We start from the raw sequence: 19,735 nt of genomic DNA, 5'->3' as shown, positions 1-19,735 counted from the left end.
CTGGTTTTGAAGCAGCCAGCCCTACGAAGTGAACTGAGTTGCACAGAATCACCAGTACACGTGCAGGGTTTTTTTCACTGTCTGTCTCCTGATAACAACTTTGTAATTGGTTTTGTAGTGGCACACAGTGCAGGCAGCCTGAACTGGAGCACTACTGAGACTGGCTTCACTGAGAGAGTGTTGTATTCTTTGAGGACAGGATTTCTAATAGCAAAGAAAACCCTCTTAGATAACGATATACCACTGATCATCTCAGGTTGGGACAATAGAAAGTAGATTACCTCCCCCAGCAATTGCAAATGCTGAAAATCAAAAGTGGTGAGTGGTAAAATTTATTTCATAGTCCTAAAAAAGGCTTCTACTTTATTACAAAGTAAGGCCCGGTTTCTATGACACAGCAGACTGTCCTCTAATTTTTCAGATTATTTTAAAATGAAGACTTTTTCTCTTCTTTTAGACATTACAGCTTATTATGAACAGAAACCTTAATTGTTCAGTATGCCACCTGTTTGACAGAAGGAAATGAGGAACAATTACTGTCTGTGGATTTCACATGGAGCCAGGAAAGACAATGAAAAATGAAGCAAGTTATGTTTTATAAGGGAAAATGAAAAGCCATTTATGAGCACCGGAATTAATGGCTCTCCTTGAGATATATATATATTTTTATTATTTTATATGTTTTTATGTCTCACAGTTGAATTATATTAGCTTTACCTTCTTTCTGGTACTTCTCAAATCTCTCGTCACACTTTGATGAGGTGTGGGGAGCTGGGAGTGGGCATGGGTACCGACAGACTGAGGATCTCCTGCTTCTGCATGTCCATGTGAGCCAAAGAGAGCCACTCTGCTCATCCCTCATCCCAGGGAGGAGAAGGCTTTGTGAGCAAAACATGTTGTGTGCTGGTCCCTTACAAGAGCTCCTTAAACATCACTAAACTGATGGCATTCCCAGGTGTGGCCAATTCTGGTTGAACAGGTCAAAAGCTGGTTGTGAGGAGCTGAAGTAATCACAAATATGAAACCACAATAAAAATGCAGAAATAAATAAAGAGACTAAAATTATATATAGTAATGGCAAATCAATTACAAATACAGTTGAGTCGCTGCAAAATCTGCTGGCTCTTCCACATCACCTCTGTTCCTTCTTCCATTCACTTCATCTGATTAAAATACTCACTTTATGTCATGTCTGACATCAAGTAAGATGAACTTGGAAAATCCCACCCAGGACTTCTCAAGACCAGGTGCCTCCAAAGTATCCAGACTTGCCCTGGAAAAATTGGGTTTTGAGGTTCTCAAAACCACAAAAAGCTTTTGGTGAATGACTTCAAGCTGGGAAACCAACGGCTGCCTTTCTCCAATCTCTCAGAGCAGTGAATCTATGGCAAATAAATAGTTGCTGTCTAGCAACATTGATATTAGTATTCTGTCTGGGGAAGTCTCTATTGGCTGCATGATTTATCATGAAAAGTTGGAAGAGCCATAACTGCCAGCACACAGGTCAATCATGGGCACAAAAAAAATGTTCATATGGGCAGCATAGGGCCACTCAGCTCCAGATGTACAGAAACTCCTTTTCCAGATGCCTTATATGCAAAAGCGCATGGAAAGCTATGTCCCGTATGTTTTTTGTGCAGTGCATGGGATTAAAACCTGTAGTAGAGGAAATCTTACCTTTTCTCTGATCTATGGCAACCCTAGCAGCAGCTGTGCTACCTTGCAGGCCCTTCCAGACCAGTGCCCAGAGCCTGGGCTTTGCAGCCATGGATCTTGTCAAGAAGGTCTGAGTGAGACACACTGAATCACACCACACACCTCAGGGTTACCCTTGGTTTGGCCAGCAGCAGCAGCTGCAGGACAGGGGTTTGTGCCCAGGGAGAGGTCCAATGCTCACCAAACCCAGGGTAGCAAGGCCCCTGACAAGAGCTAGAGCAGCACACTTTCCTCTGCTTCACAAGCGCTTTTTGGAGGTGGCAGGTTCTGGGAAATTAACACCCAGTGGACATTTTACCCATCAACCACGGCAGTGAAGATGACAATGAATATATTTCAATTGAATTTCCTTTGAAAGAAAAGTTGGCCATGGAGGAAAATAGAGCTGCATTTAAGCCTGAAGAAATTATTTCCAAAACCAGTTTTTTCAGGGTTTGCAAAAAGTCATAAAAGCAGGTAGGTAAGCAATGTACAGCAGCTGCCATAACATTTCAGTCTCTCACACATGCCATCCCAAAGTGCTCCAGAATGGCTTTTCCTCTTAGGAAGGTAAAACAAATGCACCAACATCTCTCAAATACAAAACATATTTCCCCAAAACTCCATAAAGAAAGCAAACTTGAAAATGTTTTTTCAGATGGAACTCTACTCAAGTACAGCACTGTGGTAGTGGGTTGACCCTGGCTGGACACCACATGTCCAGCAAAGCCTCTCCATCGCTCTCCCCCTCAGCTGGACAGGGGAGAGAAAATAGTATGAAAGACTCGTGGATTGAGATAAGGAGAGATCACTCATCCGTTACTGCCATGGGCAAAATCACTTGACTTGGGGAAATTAGCTTAATTTATTGACAATCAAATCAGAGTAGGATAATGAGAAATAAAACCAAATCTTTAACACCTCCCCCACACCCCTTCTTTCTTCCTGGGTTTAATTTCACTCACAATTTTTTCTCCCTCCTCCTCCACAGCAGCACAGGGACAGGGCATGGGTGTTGTGGTCAGTTCATCACATGTTTTCTCTGCTGCTTCTTCCTCCTCGGAGGGAGGACTCCTCACACTCTTCCCCTGCTCCAGGGTGGGATCCCTCCCACAGGAGACAGTTCTCCATGTACTTCTCCACTGTGAGTCCTTCCCACGGGCTGCAGTTCCTCAAAAACGTCTCCAGCACGGGTTTTTCAATGGGTGCAGTCCTTCAGGAACAGACTGTTTCAGCGTGGGTTCCCCACAGCATCACAAGTCCTGCCAGGAACCTGCTCCAGCATGGGCTTCCCACCGATTCACAGCCTCCTTTGGGCATCCCTCTACTCCAGTGTGGAGTGCTTTACAGGCTGCAGGTGGATCTCTGCATCATCATGAATCTCCATGGGCTGCCAGGGGACAGCCTGACTGACCAGGGTCTTCCCCACGGGCTGCAGGGGAATCACTGCTCTGGTGCAATTGCTGTTCAGACAGGCTTTTTGGCCCCTTAAATACATTATCCTAGAGGCACTACCACCATCGCCAATGGGCCCAGCCTTGGCTAATGACGAGTCTTTCTTGGAGCCAGCTGGCATTGGCTCGATCCAACACACAGGAAGCTTCTGGCAACTTCCCATAGAAACCACCCCTGTAGACCCCTGCCACTGAAACCTGACCATGCAATTCAAATACAAGCATCTTTCCCGCCTCTCACTTCCCTGCCTCCCTCCCTTACCCAAAAAACAATGTCCTGGGGAAATGAGTAGTTGCTGTAGTTACTCTTGACAACTGTTGTGTTCAGGTTTTGGTGAAGGCAGAAGACATTAGAACCACTGAATATTTGAATTAATCTCAGCAGGTCAATTACTACAAAGATTTTCTGCTCTAGTTGCTTGCAGAGAGATGTGCTCTTCTTAAAATCCTAGCTATTTCAAATTTATTTGCAAAGCAAGATATAACAGTGTAAAAAAATCAGTTGAACACAACAATTTTATTGGAGTTCACATGCTACAACAATGTGTATGAACACAAAGCTTCTAGCAAGACAAACAAGCAATCCTGGAGCTGTTTTTAAAGATATCTGCTGTTTGCAGCAATGCAGGATGAGCACTCAGTCAGTTTAACAGGTTTCCTCCTTGATCAATTATTTAGCCTTTCCTTTTCTTTTCCTGAAAGTATGGGTTTGTTTGGTTTTTTAATTTGGTACTATCACTACCTTTAATAAAGGGTGTATCCCTGTATTTCTGCATGTTTGAGTTTGGAGCACTACAAATCCCTGCTTTCATATCTCTGTTTCAGTGATTCCTCTCTATCCCCAGTAGTTTGTCAGGCAGGAGAAGGATGAGAAGTCAATAGAAGTTCCAGCAGATCAAAGAATAGGCTATGTCAGCTCTCCACTGCCCCCACATCCAATATTGTGTTGCAGTCCCCAGGGGCCAAAGCAGAACCTTTCATATGAGAACTTGTACTCAAGAAGTTCCAGAATACCAAAAAATTGATGAAAGTCAAATAAAGTCTGTAGGCTTGAGATTCACAGCACTAAGGGGAGAACGAACACCATTACACACAACCAGAGTAGCTGTACTACAAAAAGGATATAGAAAATAAGATGTCTGAGTAAAATTAGCTAAAACTGCACTGTAATCTTCAATAGAAAAAGAGGTCCTTCAAAAAATTTCCTTCCAGAAACCTTGCATTTATTTCCATACACTATTTTTTTTGCTTTTATTCAAATACTTTATATATGCTTAAGATGCAATTGATATTTAAATTTTGTTCAATCCCTATGAGGTTCAGTGGACAGAAGCAATTCAGTCAGAAACAGAATGATGTGAAAAGCATTGAGGGAGTGCCTTTTCATTCAGTGTGCAGAAAAATTAATATCCACAGGACAGCTGTTAAATAGGGCAGATTTTTTTTCATTGCTTCAATACTAAAAGCCACACTGATTTTGTACAAAGAAAGCATTATATGCTCAAGAAAGATGGGTGACAGAGCCGAAATTTGCTAAAAGGCAGCTGGGAAGAATGTGTTCTACTTATTTGTAATGAAAAATACCACAATAAACAACTAACAGCTGTTGCTTTACTCACATTAATGACTTTTGCTTTTTTAAAAAAAAAAAAAACCAACTGATTTTGTCAATAGAACAATACACAAAACTCCTAGCTGCACAATTGAAAAGTAGGCAATGTTGAGTAAGATATAATAATTAGTCAAACTTACCAGTTTATATCTCTGGTTAGAAGGAAATTATCCTACCATTAACGATCAACAGTTAAGTAAATAGCCCAGAAATAGCCTTCCTTAAAGACCACAGGGCCAACAGCAGGACAAGTAAAGTAGCAAAAGAGACACATGCACTCTGTAAAAGCTACAAACCCACAGGAGCCCTCAAAACCCAAGCCAGGAGCAGCCTGGTGCACGGTGCTGGAATGGCAGGGGCAGAGCACACCAGGTGCCTGCCTTGAGTCACTTGCTGGATCTGGACAGCTCCTCTAAACTCAGGCCTAAAATACCGGATAGTTACATGGTGCCCTGTTTCTTGTCAGAGGAATGAAACAAGGTGTTATAACAGTTAAACCTGGAAAGTAGAAGCAGGAGAAGCCCCCAGGCTGAGGAGGACTTTTCCAACATGCTGAGCAGAAGTACAGGTCTGGTCAAAGCAACTGGCTTCTTTGCAAACTCTGAATGGTGAGAAATAGCTGGAGCCTAAACTATTCAAATAGCTTCATCTTCTGATGCATTGCCATGGTATACCTTATTCTCAGCAGGGAGGTTCTGCATAATGACACCAGCTTTATCTCCTTAGTACAACTGTCTGAAGAGAGAATTTAGAAGTACAGGCTAGCAAAAATCCTCTCCACGGCTCCAATGCAGACTGGGGTAAAACCACCTTTTTCCCATGGGTCCCAAAATTTCTTGCAACATCGAGGTCACATATCAACCAGTGCAACACCACACCTAAACTCTCCTCCCTCAAAGGGAGTACCACGTTTTTAATTTGGTATAACAAGAAGTTTTATAGTTAGTTTGAACTGGGAGGAGAAATAAGGCCTATTGTTCCTCATCTTCTAATCAATGCTTCTGGCAGCTGTGGGCATTAAAATTACAATCTATCTGCCTCATACTTGCATCAAAATATGAAGAAAACATCAGCAGAAAAAAACTTATATTCTTCTCCATACTACACTAGAGCAAATTTCCTATATTATGGAAAAAGAACCCATATTTGCACAAAATCCACAATAATGCAAAAAAAAAAAAAGAAAAATTAGATTTTCTTCCCAAGCCTAAAATGAAATATGGAAGTACAGGTGGGGGGAATTTGGAAGGGAACACTTACGTGAAGTACTTTTTCACAGAAAAGTGACAAAAATTTAAAATAACATTTGAAATTCTACTCTTTGAGTTGCACTTCAGTTTCTCACCCATTTTGACATACTAATTATGGAAAGACAAGTTATTTTAATTTAAGCTTGCATATGAAAATTCCTATAAAATATACAGCTGTAACACCCTGATGTGTTACACTGCTTTATAGGACGGTTGGCTTTGTGTACAGTGATGACATTTATATTCTATTGAAGTGGTTGGCAATAATAACAAACCCTATATATCCTGAGTTTTAAGGTTGTTTGATAACACAGTGTTATTTCTAAAACTTTATAATGAATCTACACAGAAATCATGTGCTGTCAAAGAAAAATGGATACATGTTTCTTCTGTATCAGCACCATAAAATTGGGTCTCTTTTTAAATCCTGTTTCTGGACCACACAAGCTTTTTACTTGCTTACAGGTCATTGATAATGACACTTTCTGCTTTTCATTTTGTTATTGTAGGGATATATAAACAGAAAAAAACCTTTTTTTAAATACATTGTATGCACCAATTTAAAGATGTATGTATTCTTAGTTATGAATATACAGTGCTGATAATACTGGTAAGTAAGTTATATGTATATTTCTTGCTCTTCTACTAGAGATTAGCTTTCATGAAAAAGTAACTACTGGAAAATTTTCTTTTTTTTCTGTGTTTCCTAACCAGGTTGTGGAAGAATGCAGCCATGCTGCCACCTATTAATTTTTATACTGCATGGAAATAGAAAAAAAAGTTACCATTTTTAACAGGTAAGGAAAAAAAAACCACAATAAAAACAAAATCTGTAAAACCCTGAATGTGGCTTCAACACTATGAAACCATTAGCCTTTTTTGACTATTTAACAGCTGAAACACAAGTGAGAAAAGAGAGCACGACACCTACAAGTAAGCAAGGGAAGAGAACATAAGGAAGGATAGCTGATGATTACCATATAATCATGGCTGGCAAAAAAGAGACAGATTTCACATGCAGATTTCTGTTGACTGAGACTCAGTGAAGGCTCATTTCAGTCCCAGCCAACGGGATCTGTGAGGAGGAAGAAACCACATGCAACACTGCTTGCGTTCCCCATTAGAGCAGATTTCTGCTAAGCAGGAAGGGACAGAAAATTTCAGTGTGGCCCCCCAAACCCCCTTCTGATTCTGAGTGCACTGAGTGCAAAGACAGCTGGTGTTCCACACAGCACAGCTGGATGTGGAGGACAGAAGGACACTGCTGCAGGAGACTCTTCACACACAGAAGAACAGGAGTGGCTCTGGGAAGCAGGTGTTTCTCCTTGCCAGGGAGGGACCAGCACGGCTTAATCTGCTCCTTGCTTCAGCTGGCTGGTACCAGGCGGCTCTGAAGCCTAATGCCCACCTAAACCAGGCCCCTGACACACAGAGTGCATATGGAGATAACCATTGGAGGTAGCCAAACAGAACAGCTAAGCCACCTCTCCAGAGCCAACAAGTTATAACTCATCTCACAGTCCCTCTGTTCCCATAAAGACGTAATTTCTAACTTCCGTTTGTGAGGTAAACTTACAGATTCACTTCATTTGCAAAAAAAACCTGACAAACTCCAAACTCACAAGATTTCTGGGATGATTATCTGAAAATAAATAAACTATAATTTCACTGTTCTGATACCTTCTCTCTTATGTGTCACACACAAATGATCTCTGGATAATTTTTATATAAGTTAGATAGAACCAGTTATATTTGTATACCAAAATGTATTCCTTTGATGTATCCCTTTTGAGTTTCACTGTAGTTTTTCTTATGAGTTGAGAGAAATTAGAAACAAGGATATGTCCTTTTTTAGAATAAGGATCAGCAGATTTATTATGACTGGATTGGAGTATTCAAAGTGCCTATTACCCATGATATAACATTTAGTTTCAATAAAATATATGAAGTTACTTAAGTGCATTAAAAACTAACAACAGACCCAAGAGAGGGAGAGGCCTGAGCTGAAGAGGTAGGTCAACAGTTGTTTATTAGTTACTGAGAAAACAGAACCATTAAACTCCAGCAACCTCAGATTTCTATGCCAACAAAACCAACCCAGAGTGTATACCAGGAAAGTTTAGTTCAATCTTGAGAAAAGTATCAAAGTTCCAAAAATTGATTTCAGAAAATTTTACTGTTAGATGGGTGATGGCAAAAAAAAATTAAATGTTTGAACGGAGAGTCTGACTGAACAGTCTTCTCCCAGTTACTTTTAGCTAGCCAGACATTCTGGCAAACTGGTGTCTGCTAGAATCAGATGTAAAATATGTTAATTCTAGAATTAATTTTCTACACAAGCTGAGGGGAATCTGAGGTGTAAAATAAATGTTTTACTACCCTTATCAACCAGTCATTCTTATTAGGGCACAAAGCAATTTAGGTGATAGGCTGAAAATTGGCTGGGGCAGAATGCAGATAAGACCCAATTAAAACAAAAAGCAATTTGAGTTTACTGAATAATCTATAAGAGCAAATGACAAATTAAAAAAGCTAGAGAAAATTACATGTAGGTTTTGCTTTCAGTGCACAACTGGAGTGCTGAAAGAAAACAAACAAAACATTACCAAATAATTAGAATGGGGTAACTTCACATTCAGTCTCCAATAGTGAGGGATAGAAAATATATTAGCAATTTAAATAGGTTTCTGCATTAAACCAGCTGGTTTTCGTTAAACAGAGGAAAGCTAGGGCAAATCAAAATGCATGAAATGACCCAAACCCAAGACATCAGCCAACAGATCCTATAGTTTATGCCAGCAGCCCTCCTGACCAAATAGGTGCACACATGTCTGGCCATGCCTCCCCATGTGCTAACTCCACTCCGGAGTTGAGGACGTTGGTTTTCCTCATCTTCTCTTAATCCTTAGCTCTGGCCATCTCCTTTCACTTCTCTCTGACAGTGGCCACACTGGAGCCTTCCAGCAAGGCGTGTTTGCACAGGGGCTGCTCCTGCAGCCCTGGGAGTGCGGTGGGAGCCCAGCCAGCTCCGCTCCCCGCCGGGCATCGCCGCGGGCTGCCGGAGGGAGGAAGCGGCCGCTGCCGGGGGAGCAGCGGCCGTGCTGCAGCCCCTGCCCCAGCACGGCCCCGTCAGGCGGCACCCGCGGCACCCACAGCTGGAGCGAGGGCAAATGAAAACAATAGTTCAAAGTTGTGATGGAGGCAGGCTCATGCCCCAAGCTTCCTTTTCCTCTGCCACCTAGCTCGGAGACACGGGAACTCTTGCCATAAGAAAAATAACTGATATGAGTTCCCCCAAGACAAAGATTAACGCAAAAAATTGTAACTTTTTTTTTTTTTTTAACTGGGAGATTTAGGCACGTCCCTGCTTGTATGTTCTGGCTCTTGTGTATCTTTTCTGAGGCAACTCCTACGTGTTCAAGAAGCAGGGACACTAAAATGAAGGTGACTTCTACAAAGACACTGATTTCAAGTCTTACCTGCCACCATCAGAGCACGAAAGTGTTTCATTAACGTTTGTCTTTGCTCCATCGCTATTAACATTGCCAGCTCCAGTCTGAAATACTGTATCCCAATTCATCAGCTATGTACAAAGCTATAAAAGCATATTAATATTATTTATTCTTTGGCATATATATTTCACAATATTCAGAGTAAACTCTGAGTGCTCAGTGGGCAGTCACTGGAATTCCCAAAGGCACTTTATTAACTGAAAGGATAACTTCACAAGTTTGGTTGCAAGTCAAGCCAGGAGTTATTCTTCAGACTTTTATAAAGATTGTACCACCATAGCACAAGCAAACGTTTTCTCATCCAGCATAAAGTCTGCAGGCATGAATATAACCCAGAGGGTTCTTTTGAACTTCCAAGGCTGAAGCATGACCAGAAAGAAAACAGAATAGACTTTTTTCCTTCACAGTTCTGAAAACAAGTTCTAATAATTTAACTGCTAGGTAATAAATTGCTATAAGTGAGGAAGGATCAAACTGAAAAGACACAGAAAATTATAATTCGTAACAGGATTATCAGTGGCTGATTTATCTTTGAATATACATTAGAGTAAAGTTACACCAAAAAACAAAATTCCTTAATGTTAACATTTTGGTACCTATTTCTCATGGGAAAGAAACCATATTATTATTGCAGTACTTAGTAGAATACTCACTGAAGTTGCTTATTTAATTTCTATTTTAGGTACATCTTCCCTTACCAGGAATAAAAAATAAAAGACCAGTAGGAAATGCTTATTAGGGCCAGGGGCTTTTTGGAAAGAAATATAACATGTGAAATTAATTTAATCTCTTTCTGCTTTGAAATATGTTGCAAACAGATTGTGATTTTCTTCAACACATTATATAAAACTATTCAATGATTCATTTCAACAATAATTGACATCCTGAACCTCATTAGTAAGTAGTTTGCTGCCAGTAGTCTGTATTAAAAATGAACTATTTCAATAGATTAGTCATGTTGCTTTGTTGGGCTTTTTTTTCAAACCTTGATTGCACTGATGTAAATCAGACAATAAATTTACCCCTATGAGGGCAGGAATTCAGTAGCGTGTTTCACCAATATTTCGCAATATTCAGTTATTCTCCATTTTGGCAATCACTCCTACTAGCTAACTTAGTTGCTATCCCTGCAGAATGAAACCACCAAAACAGTATGAAAATAGGCTACATGAGTTTCTTAACAAATGGGGTAGCTAAAGCATCAGCCAATCTTTATTCACTGTAGAGTCAAATTAATTTTTTGTTGTTTTTTTCATATTGTGTATTCATTTACATGAACATCATGGAGGTTTGTACAAGTGACTGTTGGTACAAGTGACTGCAGTGGTAGAGAAGGCAACACAAGGTTTCGCCAGTTGCAGACCAGAGAAGTGTTATCAAAAGCAGAGCAGGGCTTTACAGTTAAAGTTTCAGTGACAAATAAGGTAACTAAATGGAAACAGGAACTCTCCAAGAGCAGCGCATTCCACAAAATCATATTTAGTTTCTTTACTTTTATAGATGTAACTTCTAGAGAGCCGTGCTGTGCTGGCTTTTCTTCAGGAGGAGGGAGGGAGCTGCTGTACTTCACCTTCTCTGCTGCTGTGGCTTCAAAGAGCCCATTAAGGGCACAGAGCTCTGCTTTGACAGCAGTGCTTCATTCTTGAAGACTAGTAGACAATGGTCTGCCCTTCAGGTCATACAAGTGGAGTCCCTCTGGATCACAAAGACAGACCTGCCCTATGTCAGACTCTGGGAAACTGAACTCTGCAGCTTCTATTATAAATTGCAATTTCACTCCTTATAAAGTCACTGCTACCTTACTAAAACAAGCCTCAGCATCTCAAAAGTCACTTCAGTAGCATAAGACTTACTAGGCTCAGTGAATGCACTGCCTATACAGGAGTTGCTTATGGGCTGACAAACACAAACCCAAAATGTACCGCAGGATTATGTTTTGGCTGCAGTTTATACAACTTCAGAGCTAACAGTTTCCATCCTCTCTCTTATTTAATAAATTTGGGGAAAAAAATAATAGGAATTTTCTTAGTATTTAATTGTGGTGTTGTTTTGTTGGGGGTTTTTTTGCACTATCACAAACATCTGGAGCAGCCATTAAGTCATGAAGATTTAGTAATCTTTACCTGCAAAAGGATGGTTGACACATTTTAGTAGTTCTCCTTGTAACTATGTAGTACTCTGTACCCCAGGTCAGTTGTGAGCCGAAATTCACAAAAATGAACGGGATGGGGTATATAGCAAAAATTTTACATAACATTTCCCTTATGATTTCTAGAAGAGGGTTCATCTCTTCTCAACAAAGCACTGTGAAGCTGAAGGCAATCTATCAGTCCTTACTGTTTCTTTCTGCTAAGCGGTTTTCTTCTTCTGTTACTCTCTCTACTGGAAGACAGCAGTTAGATTTTGAGACATCTAAACACTGATGTTACACCAAGCTGTTACATGAATTACAGCTGTTCTGCAGAAGAGGATGTCTCCCCATTCATCACCCAGCCCCTCATTGTGGAAAGTCAGAGCTGCAGATTGGATTTCAGCTTCTCGTGACATGACTATGCCAGCCCTCCTGCAGGCTGCAAAGAAATGACCTTTCAAAAGCAAAAATAGAAAACTGAATTCCCTGGAGAGAGAATACAGCTAGAATTTGAGGCAGGAGGATATTTACTGTGTTTTTCTATCTATTAAATAGATTCCTTGGACTACATATGCCCTTCAAACCCTCTTAAATTAATAACATTTAGATCTTAATTGGTAACCAGCCCCTTCTACTTCCCCCAGGCAATTACAACAACAGAATTAGACTCAGGTAACTCAATTAGACATCAGCCTAACCCAGCACTCTCCAAGAGGTCTCTAAGCAAAACTCTCCATGAGCTTGATGAAAACAGCACTAGGATTGCTTAGTTGAGGTCAAATAGCATATGCTTTCAATAACCGTCAAAGGCAAAATGATGCCTCATTGTTTATTCTATAAACCTCTCCACTTGCCACTTGAATCTCTCATCCATTCTCACACAGATATTCTGCTGATCTGCTAGGTGCAATATGAGGTTGACCTTGTGCTTTTTTCCCTTCAGTCCTGTTTCTTCCCCAGACAACACTGTTTCAGACACATACGTGAAGCCAAAGGGTCCAGGTAGCAGCAATCCTGAGCCATGTTTCAGCAATCTGCCCTGCCTTTCCTCTTCTGCACATCCCCCCTTTGCACTTGAAAGCAGAAGCAGGGCTTTACCTTACATATGAAAACACATCATGAACATGAAGGAGGTGTAAAAAAAGGGCAGCTCCAAACATCTGCATAGGCAAGGCCTCAGACCTCAGTCTAAGTAAACTTGTGGCCATTTTAAAATGAATCCTTAGTCCCTTGGCTCTAAAGGGAGCCCAGGATAAGGCACAGAATCATCAATGCATTACACTGGAGAGGCAGGTGCCTCCAACCAGCCGTCCCGTTCCCTGAAAATTTGATGTGTTGCATGTTGGTTTGCATTCACTAGCTAAAACCCTGTGACTTTGCTATGGAACTAGAATTTTCTTGTTCTGGGGAAACTCCCCACCCCTGTGTTGCCACCCTAGACTCGCAGCTATCTGCTCTACAAACACATGATGACTGTGCTCCTTGCTCCCTAGTATCCCACAGCTGCACAAGGGGCGGGAGGTGCCTCCCCTGGTGAATCAGGCAGTAACCACTGTGGTTTTCCAGGCCAAGAAAGCTGATGGCCTGGGTTTGCTCCCCTTCTCTGGGCAACTGCTCCATCTGCTCAGCTGTTATGCAGAAAGTGGGAAGCACAACCAGACAGAAGGCAAGGCTTCTAAAACTGTGTGTTTGCAGACATCCAAAAATGGGTTGGAGTTCTTGATACAGGTTCACAACCTCTTTTTTGAGGCTAGACATTAAAACTCCAAAAAGGAGCAAATGTTCCGACATAACTTTGTACTCAACATTCCCCATCACTAACTCAGAGGAGATTCCTGTTGCACAAGGGCTGGTTCAAACCCCATCTCAGGCACTTAATTCTTCCCATTGCCTGTACGAGGAGCCTGGATGCTTTCATATATGATTGCAATTTACTCCAAGCACTTAGAATTCAGGCACTGGAGCACTTGATTCATGGGTATTAAGCCCTGTATTTTATCTGCTCACCATCAGTAACTTACTGACACAATCAAAACTGATGTACACAAGGGTTAAAAGGATTGACAGAAACCAACATGAACCAGATTGATTTTTAAATTCACTTGATTAAATGGGTGTACTTTTTCAAGACTGATTCATTTAGCAATTTCTCCCTTTAAGGCTTCACTGGTATTTCACATACAGTGACTAATTACTTTTCAGAACACTGTGTACTTGTTCTCTGCTTCTGTGGACTTTAGTGACTTCTGCACAGTCACTAAGTCTGGGTAAAGTGGGTATAAAGTGCTATTCTGCTTGACAGTATTTCATAGCACTCTGTAGGGTTGTGTGAGGGATCACAAAAGGGGCAAGAGAGTGTCTGACAACTGCTATTGGAGGTGGAGCTGCAGACAGTGGGAAAATACATTGCCAAAGCCTTCCCAGGTGGTGGGGCTGTCATACTGGCTCTGTAGGGTGAGAAAAGCAAAGTCAGGGCGGGAGCAGAGCCTAGAGGTGGTAGAGCCCTTGCTATGGAGAGCGCAGAGGAGGAGGGGGAGAGCGGAGAAATGCAGCCCTTCACCACTTGCCCACTCCACCATCGCTGTGCCGTAGGGCACAAAAATGTCTCCAGCATACCTGTAGGACTTGTGATGACCACAGATGAAAGGTGATGATTAAATACCTGTTCTTCCCCTTTCCAGCATTCTTTTTATTCTAAACTCTTGAACTCTCTGCTGTACTCTCTTCTACTCTCTGCTGTGCCTGGCGTTTACTTCCCCCCTTTCTTAACTTCATAAGCAGTTTTTGAGCAGCTATGTCTAAGGTTTTCATGGCTCGCTTTTTTTTTCCCCCACGCCTCGTTCATGTACAAGTGGATTTCAGTATAAAAGTCTGCCAAGTCTTCAAAAATCTGCTGAACGTTTTACTCCTCAGTGAAGTGCACTTCAGTATAAAAGTCTGCAAAGTCTTCTAAAACCTCCTAAAACTTCTCTTCCACAGCACTGTCCACAGAACAGCAGGTTTGGCTCACAGTTACACCATTGTCCATTATGCTCACTGACAGCTTGTGCTCCCTGCTCCTTTTTTACTTTATTCCTGTGCTGTGCTTTAGTTTACACACGAACTGTTTACTTCATGGGACAGTGGCTGAATTTATGTTCACAGAATCGTGTCATTTTAAGGTATCTACAGTTATGATATATCTATTTCTTACCATCCACTGTTTCCTTATGCAAAAGGAATGTACTCAGATGTTCAGGTGCTATGCTTCAGAGGAAAACAGGGCATGTGGACCAGTGTCAAAATATGGTTGTAATGGGCAGTTAGTCCAACTGAGAACTCACTTAGGCCATGCCTGCTTTGACAGGCAGGGAGATTTGCATTCACTCCCCTCATGATTACCCCAGTGGCAAAGCACATAGGACACAGCTCTGGAAGAGCTGACACAGCTGGACATGAGCCAGCACAGCCCTGGTTTTAGCCTATACGTGCTTGTCTGCCACGGGCACAGTAACTGCCCCAGACAGGGCTCCAACAAAGATGTTCAGATCTCCGAATTCATCCAAATTATGGCAGTCATATGCTGCCCTAAGTTGACCAGCTCATTAAAATTAATGCACCACACTCACATATTTATCTAATACCTGTAGACTTACGCTGCCAATACTGTCATGAGCAGGAGGAAGAAAGCCCATGGTCAAAAGAAGCCCTGTAGAAGTATGCACAGAGGGGATTTTATTTCTTAAACATCATGACTTTGCTTATTGTAGTGGTTAAACTCACATGCCCCATAATGACAAGAGAAGCAGAACTGGGACAAAACCTCCACAGAGGTATGTCTCCAAAGCACTGAGATATATTCTTTTAATTCTGTTGCAGTGGAGGAAATCCGGCTGATGTGCCTGACATTAGCACCAGCTCACCCAAGCACACACAAGTGGAGTCTGGTGTCCCTAAACCTTCCCAAGCCAGACTGCTCATTTAAGAGCTGACCTATGAGGTCCAGTTACTCTCCTGTTTTGGAGTTGCTAGAAATGTCAAAATTCACTTCAGGTGTGTTCACAGATCTTCCCATAATGTTTTGTACTTAACAGACAGAGTTCTCTGAAAAATTTATTTTAGTTTTCTTCCATGTATCCAGGCAGGGCAGTTTATAGCTACAACTCCTCTGTTACTGAAGGCAGCTTGAAACCAATTTTGAAATTTCCAGGACTGTTAGTGCCACCACATGCTCCCTGCTAAATCTGCAGGAGTCACTTGCAAATGTGCATAACATCTGTTCTGACCAGTACATGGCTCAGTCCAAAGGAATAAACACTAACAGCTCAGGGAAGGAGAGATGCACGTCAGGACCAGCTCCAACCGGACTCTGCTGCTGACTGAAGGAATGAAGTTCCTGTTCCAGAGTCCTCAGCTACAGAGCAAGATATCTGCCCACAGTGGGATGATGTAATACTTACAGAACAATGCAACAGCGTAAACCCTTGTACTCTAGTAACTGACGTTAACATTGATGGATAAGATGTGAATCATAGTGGAAATAAGCATTTCTAAATTGTTACAAACATTGAGCAATAGAAAGAAAGGTAAGAAAGGTCATGCTTGATCTCAAAGAGACGATGCTACAGAGACAAGGGCTTTTCAAGGTAATGGAGCTAGAGAGGATGGGAAAGAGAGGAAGTGGACAAGGAAAAAAAAAGTATGAAAATTTAACTAAGAAAGGAAAAAAGCCAAGAATAGGAAAGCCTTTTCAGAGGTAAAAATTACAAATTAAAAAAAAACCCAAAATGTTGAGGAAAGCCAACACACTAGAATTAAAAAAAAAAAAAAAAAAAAGAAAAACCAAACCAAATGAAAAACCAAACCAGCACAAAAAAAAAAAGAACAGAAATAAAAAGTTCCCCAAACATTTGCAAGTGGTTTTCCCACAATACTCTTGGTTCTTCCTGTTAACACTTTCTGTTCATTCCTACTTAAAAGTACTACATGTACTTTTAAAATCACAAGATCTGGTTAATCAAATATGGATAATATAGATCTCCTCCTTGATAAAAAGGCCAGGAAAAATACTATCTAAGTTCTAGAATAGGACTGGTATCTGCTTTTCCAATTAGTCTTACAAATTTGAAGACTAAATGAGTATTATTTCAATACATAATGATTTTATTCTCTTATTCCCAACCAATCATCCATTAGAATTCCTTATATACTTTGTCAGACACCACTCTTACGAGTTGAAAACACTTTATAAAAGAAGACACTCATAACATATAAATAATCACTATGTGATTAATCTCAATTTTGAGGTTGTTCTCCTTTATGATTGACAAGGTTAGCACTTCCACCATCCCTCCTCTTTGTTCATATGCTGATTGGACTAATGACTTTGACACAACATAGATTTTGTTGTTCTACTTTCTACTTTAGATAGTAATTCACCTCTTCCTCCAACAATTAAGATTTATCTTGGAAAATTACTAAACTATACACTACATTGAACATAAGTCAAAACCATATTCCGTTCAGTTTGCAGGCCCCAGAGGAAACTGCTAGCATGTGCATATTGCACCCTCCATAAATCAGTGCATGAATTATACATCAACGTTATACATCTCAATTCTTTTTAGATTATGAGTTGTTTATAGAATACATTAAGATTATACAGAATTTAGCATGCAAAGTCACACAAAGCCTGTCTTGCTTAGTGTATAATAAAGGTACCAGATCACATCTTCAGAGAATATCACGATACCATTTACAAAAATAGAAACAATTGAAAGCTTCAAAAAGCAAAACACGAGGAGTTAACCTGCATATCAGAAAAGCTCCAAGGCCCTGCTGACAGACCATGAACAGTAAACAGCAGACATAACTGTATCATCATAGGCCTTAAGTGTATGAGTGACTATCTAGTCTAGTCTACTAAAACATCTAAACCTCACATCTTTCTGTGGAAATCTGTGAAAGCTAGCAGTAGATGCGGATTCTCCAGCTGCATATTTTTTCTGATCATGAGTCAAAGTTAGCATAAACATTCAAGGTTACACAGGCTACAATTTTGTGATCCTAAAATCAAAGATTTCAAGCAAGGGAGAATCCACCTTTCTGAAGAACTAATCCAAATGATCACCATTTTCTTGGCATAACATGAGAAGATCCATTTTCAGAATGTAAACAGCTATATTCCAAGAAGCAAATTTCAAGGACTTCAGAAAGAGCAAGAACATCAAAAAAAGGAATCCATGTTAGTAATGCTGGGCAAATGGGTAAAAGGATTATGAAGAGCTTTATCACGTACATATGTGAAAGAGCAATAGGTTGAGAAATTAACAATGATTCAGAAATAACTACAGTCATTTGATACAAAACGGAGTCGGGAAATCCAAGCATGTGGTAAGAGAAGATGAGACATTAATATAAGTTGACAAAAATTATAGGAAAACATGAGGACCTTCACATTTACATGAAGTGCTAGGAAAAGAGCATTTGACAGCATTTTCTGTATTTGGGGAGAGCAACCATTGAAAGGAGGAATCAGAAAATAAATCCTCCTCAAAAAAATGGATTTCAAAACTAATGTCAGATGGAAAAAGATGCTTTCAAACTATGATCCCCAAAAGTCTAGTTTTAATATTCATAAGAAAGACTGCCACTAATTCACCAGTACCATTAAAGTAAATGCATATACTGAACACTAGAGATAGAAGTTTTAGAGATTAGAAATTACAAGAGCAAAGGCAAATCTTGAAAGAATTACAACTAGTTTGAATTAAGTGAATAGTTTTAATGGGGTTTTTTTATTAAAACAATTGTCATCCCAAAATTACAATTTCATTCCCAGTCAGAATGATACATTTAATGTGGAGTAAATCCAAACAATTTTAAATCTGATTTTTATGCTTGCCCCACAACAATATCCATTACTCACACAAGTCTGGTAAGTACCCTTCATTCAGATGAAGGAAGGAGTAATTAAATATTCCCATGTATGATGACACCTGAAACAGAAACTCCTGCCTAAGGTTAAAGTCAGTATTGTAAGCAGTTAAGCCAGTTTACTCAAAAGGCTTCTCTGATTTCTCAGTTGATTGCCAGGCAATGGGTAGAGGCATAGATGTTTTTAGCTATGCATTATTAGCAGTTGAGGGAAACTGAAACACTAAAAGCCACCTGGCAGACAGCACAAATTGTGTTCATTGGGAGCAAATGCAGGGCTTAGTGTTGTAGAGAACCAGTTGGAAGGTCATGCTTGGCTACCGTAAGTTAAAAAGTTGCTTGTGGAAGTCTATTTGTATAATGTGTTAGGAGAATTAAGCTAACAGAGTTGGAAATAATTACCAAAGATTATCAAAATCTGCTAATTATTGAAGGACGCCAGAAGAGCTTCCAAATATCGGCAAACCATTTGTGCCAAAGGACACGGAATTACTATGAGGCCATTGTTCAGAAAAAATATCCGTATGAAAAGGCATAAAACCGAAGAAAGAGAACCTTGCAGTCCTCATCTGAATGGCCTCCTAGGTCACAAGGCCCCCATCAAAATGTACAGTGAAGGGGGAGAAAGATGCATCTACATACATAGAAGATATTCATATGTTTATGTCTATATAGAACCCTTACTTCTGCCTTGGACCAGGCCTTTGAAAAAAGACAATTTGCATTAACAGTAGGCCTGACTATGCAGCACCATTCAGATTTCTATGTCATTTTTTGTGCCATGCTTTCAAATCATAACACAGCAAGGCAAAAAAAAAAAAAACAAAGAGCCACAAACCACAGCATCTGTCATGTACAGAGTCCACCCTGTTTTTCACAATAAAAGTTGCATATGTGTTCATTCATCATGAAGTCCATGAGCTTTTATACATGAAGGCAGGCCTCAAGTTCCTCATCTGTCTAGCCCAGAGAGTAATGAGATCAGACGTTATCCTGGATCAGTCTCCAGGAAAGTGCTGCCTCATCCCCCCGACTTCTCTGTTGTGATAGTCAGATTCTTTGTACCTGAGTTGACAGCTGCTGTCTTAACCCAGATGCATACCATAAAACATCCTTCAGGGCCTTATACAAGAGGAAGGTGACCTTGAACCTAATGTGTTTATTTA

General features: G+C 40.5%; 1 long non-coding RNA gene across 1 annotated transcript in view; it reads left to right on the top strand.

The window, feature by feature from the left end:
* The window catches only part of LOC116442441, a 28,243-nt gene extending 23,474 nt beyond the window's left edge, over positions 1-4,769 (top strand). Inside the window, exon 3 of the long non-coding RNA XR_004239551.1 lies at positions 458-4,769. This is a non-coding gene — a long non-coding RNA (uncharacterized LOC116442441). The remainder of the gene's footprint in view (positions 1-457) is intronic.
* The last annotated feature ends 14,966 nt before the right edge of the window (positions 4,770-19,735 follow it).

This window comes from Corvus moneduloides, chromosome 4 (genome assembly GCF_009650955.1).
Source record: "Corvus moneduloides isolate bCorMon1 chromosome 4, bCorMon1.pri, whole genome shotgun sequence".
NCBI classification, from domain to species: Eukaryota; Metazoa; Chordata; class Aves; order Passeriformes; family Corvidae; genus Corvus; species Corvus moneduloides.
Note: the sequence above shows the minus strand (reverse complement) of the source record. Positions and strands in the feature narration are given on the sequence as shown.